Source organism: Impatiens glandulifera, chromosome 1, assembly GCF_907164915.1.
Source record: "Impatiens glandulifera chromosome 1, dImpGla2.1, whole genome shotgun sequence".
NCBI classification, from domain to species: Eukaryota; Viridiplantae; Streptophyta; class Magnoliopsida; order Ericales; family Balsaminaceae; genus Impatiens; species Impatiens glandulifera.
In genome coordinates this window covers 149,100,585-149,108,930 of record NC_061862.1, presented here as the reverse complement: position 1 = coordinate 149,108,930, position 8,346 = coordinate 149,100,585, and the positions used below count along the sequence as shown (strand labels likewise).

General features: G+C 37.2%; 1 pseudogene; it reads right to left on the bottom strand.

Moving 5' to 3' along the window:
- Nucleotides 1-220: 220 nt before the first annotated feature.
- On the bottom strand, nucleotides 221-8,083 carry LOC124910379 (annotated as a pseudogene).
- Nucleotides 8,084-8,346: the final 263 nt, after the last annotated feature.

Here is an 8,346-nt window from a genome sequence, read left to right as displayed (position 1 = left end):
CTAAAGCCTTGGCTTGATGAAGCCATGGTCTTCCTAAGATCAATTTATAGGAATGTTGCATGTTAATGACACAAAAGTCAACCTGGACGGGGATTTCCTCCACTCAGATGGTGCATTTAAAGCAACCCATTATCTCACGACGAGAGTTGTCGAAACCTCTGACACACAGGTCGGATGGGATGATCTTGTCTGGGGATACTTTAATTTTCTCAAGGGTCCGTCAAGGACATATGTTGAGAGCGGATCCCTTGTCTCTTAAGACCATCAGAACAATATTTCCCTCCATTTGCACAGAAATGTAGAATGCTTTGTCATGATTTGTTTCGGATGATGGAATATCCTTGTCTTCAAAGTCAATCATGTTGTGTTGCAAACTAGCGGATATGATCCCTACTAACTCTTCAGGGATAGTGTTGGTAGAGACATTGACCTTGCTTAACTCGTTGATGACTATTTTCCTATGCTCGATAAAGTATATCAATATTTCCTAGATAAAAATATTGGCATTTGTCTTTTTCAGTTGACTTAGGAAGCTGTCTCATAGGTTAAGAGCTCTGGGCTCATTTTCCCTTTTAGTTCCAATAGGAAGTTAAGAGGTGGATGGTACATTGGCTAGTGTGATTTTCATGAAATTGGGTTGGAAATTCGTTCCACCACGTGTAGCTGAATGTCTATCGGGATGTAGATGTGGGCCGTTGTTTTCTATGTCCATCATTTAGAAATCTCACCGGAGAGGGCTTTGGATTTCTCTTTGAGTTAGGGATCGATCATGTTGATCTCTAGTTCGATGTTATGGATCAGGCCTAGTAACACATTGGAGTCAATGAATGATCCGTTAATGGTGAGCATATTGACTTTATGATCCGGTAGCGGATTCATTGCTATTTTTGAGTTGGCGATCATGTTCTGATCGATCAAGTCCTAGAAACGTAGTTTCTTGGTGGTAGTCACACCAAGCATTCTTATATTTTCTCAAGAATAGTTTGTCTGTTCTTGGGGAGAGAGGTTTGATAAGACTCTTTTCCTAGTGATTCTTCATCACTTGGATCAAAGGCATTCCTAGGTCGTCAAAGACTTTGGGAGGTTTAGGTGCCTTTGGAGGTGTGACCTTAGTAGGAGTGGTTGTACCTACATTAGGTTGTGGAGACTTACTTGGGCTCGCCTTTTGAGGTGATTGCTCATATTAGACAATGGTTACTTAGTGCACTTCTGTCTTTTCCTTTCTCGGGAAACGACTTAGGGTGGGGTAACTCTAATTGTTTTTCCCTCTTTCCCTTCTTTCTCGATAGTGTAATCGAGGTTATTGACATTCTTTAGCAATTGTTTAATAGTTTGGAAGGTTTTGACGACGAATTCAATAAAATATTGTCCGTTAATATTTTCCAAGATCAATCGATTTCCTTGGCGATAAATTTCTATCTTTCGATAAACATGGAGAATTTCTCATTTTCTCTTTGTTTGATGTTTTTCAACCTCCTTTTTGGTCCTTCGAGGTTGAGATGCATTGAGAAACGTTCTATGAACGTTGCAACTAGTTCTTTTATGCTCTATAGATAGACTATTTTTTATTGGTGATACCAATGTAGAGAAGCATCATCAAGATATTGGGGGAATAAGTAGAGAACAATTTGTTCTTCAAGTCACAATAGGGTCATTACGGAGGCGTACATTTTGAAAAAGACCGACGAGTCTCTTTTTCCTATGTACTTAGACAGGGTTGGAAGCTTGATGCCTACCGGAATAACTACTCGTTCGACAACTTTCATAGTGCATTTCCAATCATGATGCTCTTTAGTGATTTTGCCCTTAGCTAACTTGTTTAGCTGACTTACATCTCTACTTGCATGGCTTGAACTTGAGCCATTTGGCGTTCATATTTTGTTAGCGGTGGTTAGTCAGCCATTGTAATTAGCGGTGGCGTTCATGATCCTAGGGGGTTGATTACTTACTCATTTTGTACCCATATAGTTAGATCGATATCCTCTTCAGAGTCTTCGTAGAGAGAGACTTCTTCTTAAGCTTTTTGATAGTAGGATGGGATTAATGGGTGTGAACATAACCAGGATTGCCTAGTTAGGACATCAAGAAAAAGAAGGCATGTTTTGGGATGTAGATGGAATTTGTTGATGAGCTAAAGAAGTTATGATCAATGCGAGTTGCTCAGTCACATGTTGCAAAAATGCCTTCATTTCCCTAAACTCGGTCATTGAGACCGTTCAAGTATGGAGGGATCTTCGACCATCTAGTAGCGTATAAAACGTCCGGTTTTTGGATCTCTTTTTCTTGGGGTCATGTCGAATTATCATAGTCGTGGACTGTTGCGAAGAAAAATAGGTGAGGGTTTTATAGTTGTAACATAGTACAAATGCAATGCATATGCATATAAAATGAATCCTAAAAGGAGAATCTCCTTTTGTGATTCGATTAACAAACATAGAATTGTTGTATTCACATACTCACTTAGTTTGTTATAAACATGACTCTTTAGTTGATATTTTACAAAGAGAGTCTAAAAAGGAAAAAACTGTTGACGAAGTTCATAGGCTTTAGGTCCAGTTGTAGCCTGTTTCCATACTAGCAACTTCTTCCTCTTCGTTTTCTTGGACCTGCTCATACTCCTGGAGAATGAAATTCATGTGCTTCGTTCGATTTTATAGGATATTCATTTGAAAGGCGTCATGCCATTTTTCAGGTATCCTACATAGGTCATATGATCGATTGGTCTGTCTACAAAAAATGCAGCCTCTGTATAGTTGTAGCAGAATTGCTTGAATAGGCTATGGGTGTAATAACATGTAACCCATTCCAAGTCTAGAAGTTCAATCATAGATTTGTCATCCATCATGAACGTCATTTTCTTGATGGGGTACTAGGGTAGGATTTCCTTGATTTCATCATTGCTTTGTACAAGAGGTCCTGACATGGCTTCCTTCATTCTTCTATACTGAAGGGAAGGGGACATGATTCCATTGAGAATTACTGGAGGAAAATGTTTGAGTTTGTCGAGGAGCCAGATATATAGAATTAAGGGTGAGCCTCTTTTGCTCATGGTGGAAGATATGCATGAGTTGTTCAAGTCCATTAGTGTTTCCACCATCATTCTTTCCCCTTCGTATATGGTATGCTACATCCAGGATTCTCGAGGAGGGTTTACCACTTGTTTTTGTTAGGAAGAAGTGAGTTGGTAAGATCATCATCGTCATCATGGATGATCCTAGGGTTAAAGAAAATTTTCCATTCCTTATTTCAATCTTCGTCCATGTTTGGAAGTCGATGTACTTCCTTGCGAGGATAATATCGGTTGTTACTTAAGAGTATTTGTACTCCTACCATAAGAGCTTCATTAAGGAAATTGATTCTACAAATAACTTCTAATGTGGAACATTCTTGTTGTCCGTCATGTGGATGGCTCGGAATTCCTCTATGGTTGGGCACATAAACCTTTCACCCAGGAAGTACGCCCGTTTTATAGGATCGATAGTTCCACTCATTTACGTGAAAGTTATCAATCTAGGGACCAACTCAACGTCCATTAACATGAACATTGTGTATGATTTGAATATAAAAACATTTAAAAACATGCGTTTGTTTTGAAAACAAGGAACATTTTTTTAGATGCTCACTTAGTCTATACAACCATACACATAATACATATATAGTAGTCACGTAAGGGTTGTAGTGACGAGTATCTAGTTGTCTGGGCACGACAAAAAACCGGCTTGGTCAGAGTAACCATGTTTTTTATTCTATGGGGAATCATAAGAGAGTTTTATTCACCAATAGTGGAGGGGGTAAACCGCCACCATAACCCAAGGAATATCTACTCAATTGGGAATTTACCCCAACCTCCACAATGCATGCGTTCTATCAGACAACTCATCGCCAAAGGGTGGGTCGATCCTAATCATTCTAGTTTTTCATCTCGCAACATCACTCGGTTTGTAATAAGTTTTCATTCCTCATTGACAATCTTTGCACATAAGTGTAGAAGTACTGATCATAGTCATGCACTTCTTTGCAAGAAAGAAGAGTGTGATGTACCATTTATACATAAAGGCTTTATATAGGATACAACATATGCGTCTTTCAAGGTGTTGTACCTTTTAAGAGAAACCTATTAAATTGAAAATGTGATACAAACGTTTCAAAAGCCAAATTTATATTTTTCGAGTTAAACATTTAATCCCCAGTGGAGTCACCAGAAAGTTGTAACCCTCAGAAAATTCCTTTGTACTAGTTTCCGTGAAAAGTTTGAAGTTCGAGTATTTCAACCTCGGTTGGCGTGTCAGGAATTTTCTTTTAAAATATATTTTTTTTAAATACTTCATTGATTTTTGACAGCTTTTGAGATTAATTAAAAAAAAATTAATTTTGGAGTTCAATTTTAAATAATCTAGGGATTTATGATAATCAAATCACAATTTGATTTTTAGAAAATACTTTTGTTTAAATTACTTAAACATAATTAATTTAAAATATTATTAATTTTGAAACAGAATTGCCAATTGATTTTTGATAATAAATAAAAGTTGGCATACGTATACAAATATATTGACTATAGTTTTCTTTTAGTTCATAGTTTAGTGATACTCGGGAAATGGCTTACACGCTTCATCCTCTGTACCCGTTTTAGAAACGGTCTTTACTTATAAAGTTGGCTTTTGAAAATCAATTGTATAACATTTGAGTTTTAAACAATTACTCTTCCAATCCTAGTCATGCTTCTATGTTTTAGTGTTTTTTAAAATATTGAAACAATAATATTTAAAATGCTGGTACCTGTTGCTGATGATAACTAGGAAGGATTATACCTGAAGAACATCAATCATTTTAAGAGTGTTAGAATTTAGAAATAAAAACCAAATAGGCCTTAGTCAAAAAAATTTGGGGGAAATATCCCAAAAATATTTTGAATCATATTCTAATTTTCTGGGATTTGTAGAAAATGGTTTGAGTGTCCAAAATTACAAAAATAATTTTGGGTTTTGAAAAATGGAACCAAACAGGTCTTAGGACCGAAGTCCTAATTCTCGGGTCCATCTTTATTGGTTGGGGTTCGGAGACCCTCAGTTTGGGTGCTAAGGACTCCCAGTCCTTGGCTGAGATTACCGGTTTAGGGATATAAACCATTTGTCCCGGGTTAGCCTAGGACTAAGTCCCTCGATCGAGGTGTATAAACCTCACGGTCCTAGGTTAGCTCTGGGTTAAGTCCCTTAGTCCCAGATTTATGAATTCTCGGTCTTAGATCGAGATTCCTTGGTCCTAGGTTTGGACCTCTTGGTGCTAGGGTCTGGAATCCTTGGTCCTAAGTTTGGACTTCTCGGTCCTAAGGTTCAGAATCATCGGTCTTAAGTTGGACCTCTCAGTCATAGGTTAGACCTCTTGGTCATAGGTTAAACTTCTCGATCCTAGATGAAAATACTTAAACGAACTTCTCAGTCCTAGCTCGGGAACATCAGTCGGACCTCTCAGACATGTTGAAATTCTTGGTCCTACTTCTCGGAACTAGGTTTGAATTTATCGGTCCTAGGTTTTTGTCCGGACCAAGGATCCTCGGTCGGATCTCTCAGTCCTAGGCTAATAGGCCCTAGTCCATAAGAATACAAAAGTGTAGTTTTTTTAAATTTGTTTTTATAGCTCTAATTATTTGATCTACAAACTTGGTAGCTTCATAAAGCTCTCAAGAACATGTTGATCATCCTTTCAAGGTATCAATTGACCTAGATGATGATCATTTTGTTCAAAACAGTTTGTGATAAAAAGTTGGATTTTTTTATTTTAAATTTGTTTTGAAGTGTAATGAGTTATCCAATATTTTTTTTATACTACATATACTTGATTGGTACCAAACAAGAACAAAACTTTAAGGCCTTATCCAAAGTTTTCAAAAAAATTGTAAGCTTGAAGCTTTAATAGCGGATTTCTGAAAATCGACGATTGAAAGATGGACAGTGCATCTCTTTCCTTCGGAATGACTTAGGGCGCTATTTATAGCTGCCCAAGGTCGGTTGATCAATTCAAGTTGATTGAATCAACCAAAATCCATTTATGGTAGTTTGGTTATTCTTCCTAAAGTTGGTCGGAATAGGGATGAATTATCCCTATTTTTGTAGGAGGAATGATCACCATCGTAGGGTGATCATTTTGGGCTTTAAATTAGCTGAAAATGTTGACTAATGAGGGAGTTCTAAAAAGATAGGATCAAAGACAGGTCTTTGATCTAATCTGCTTCGGCGTCGCGTTTGGAGACGAAAGTGGCACTCAAAACGACATCATTTTGAGTGTTCTCATAATGAAATTGTAGGTATATTATGAGAAAAGAATATTTGAAACATTGGTAGATAAGGAATTTCCGTTGTGTCTTCTTCGCCAGGCATTCTTCTTCGTCTTTCCCGTGACTAACCTTGCGCATAGATTCTCATTTGATCACGCGTCAATCTAGGCGACATCGGCAATCGCTTCTTCACCGCGTTATGCTCCTCTCTCTCATCAAAATTCTCACGGTTAGACGACAATTGTGATAATCCTCTTTCTTCTTTGACGTTGAGTATTACTCCATTGACGAACAATGAAGATGAGGTTAAATTAAATCGAGTAGTGGTGGATTACATGAACTCTTTACTTGTCGCTTAGCAGTTTCATAAAAATGTGAGAGGAATATAATACTTTAGCCATGGACAGAATGAAGTCAGCCAAATTGAGTGGCCTCATTACTACAAAAGACTCAGAGTCACTTCTTAGGTCCTGAAAACGAGAGACAGCAAGCAAACACCCCCTGAAGATCCTAGTTTCAAAAATAAAAGTCCTCATGAATAGAATAGAATAGAGGTCTATTAATGATTTTACCTTATTCTTCTCCTCATCTAGTTTTTCTTGCACAGGTCTATATGCAGCAGCAACGCAAAGGTTCTGCAGGTTTAACAAATTATAAGAGAATGAACACTTTTAGTTGATATAAACAAATAATAATTTACCTTTAAGTCGCTCCCTGAATACCCGTTTGTGGCCTTAGCCAGTTTTTCAAACTGAAATTCTGATTCTATATTTTCTTTAGCTAGGAGAATTTTGAGTATCTTGACACGATTTCCAACATCTGGGAGGTCTATGTATATCCTGTAAAAAGAGTCAATCAAGTTCATTAGAAACAAAAGTAAGAGACCGCAATCCACAGTGTCAGTACGTACTACTACATGTAAAGAAAGTACCTTCTAGGAAGACGACGAACTACTGCATCATCAAGATCAAAAGGGCGGTTGGTGGCACCCACAATTAAGATTCTTTGGTTTTCATTTGAACTCAATCCATCCCAAGCTGCCATAAAACGGCTCTTTACCTTTCTAATTGATTGATGTTCTCCGCTTTCACGGGTCCCAAGTAAACTGTCAATCTGTATGAAATATAACAACATAAGTAAGTAAATGTAAGACTTAAGTGATCATGATAATGAATTATTTTGTCAAACAGACCCTCCACCCACCTCGTCAACAAAAACAATTACAGGTGCCAGTTTCTTACGCATATCTAAAAAGAGCCGCTGTAAGATTCACACTTTCACCTAACCACTTCCAAACATTATTCATTTACACAAGTGTGTTCATTATTTGTTATTCTAGAAAATCTATACAAACAAAATAAACTGAACTCAACAGTTAATTACTTTTGATGCAAGAGTTGAAGCATTTACATTGATAAAAGTCATGTTGGCTTCAGTTGCAATTGCCTTAACAATAAGGGTTTTCCCAGTTCCAGGAGGTCCAAAAAGCAATAACCCCTTGCAAGGCTAACAAACAACCAAAGCATCTTTAGACTAATGCAAGTAGTAGAAGTAGTTTAATTATTTTAGTACCTTTAACAAATTTCCATGAGAGAAAAGCTCTGGTCTCTTCATTGGCTGAATGACAAGTTCATCTAATGCTTGCTTTACTTCCTCAAGGGCACCAACATCATCAAAATTAATCCCAATTTCACATGGTTGTACAAGGGTAGAGACCAAACGCTTCTCAAACTCATCAAACTTAATCTCAGTTTCACCTGGTTGTACAAGGGCAGAAACCAAAGGCTTCTTCTCAAACTTATTCTTCATCAGTTCCTTGAGATTATACGTCCATAAACACTTGTGACTTATAAGCCTCGCTATTGGAGTCTCAATGCTACAAAATAATCTTTATTATAAGCTGATTGAACTTGGCAACTAGATAAAGTGAAAAAGTATTTGTATATTGTTCTTATTCTCCAATTTATTTCTGATACATTAGAAATATTTAGAATAAGCTGGTTGAAAGGAAAATCATCAATACTATTTGTATAAATTGGCACAACCAACCTTTTAAAGTCGACATAACCCTG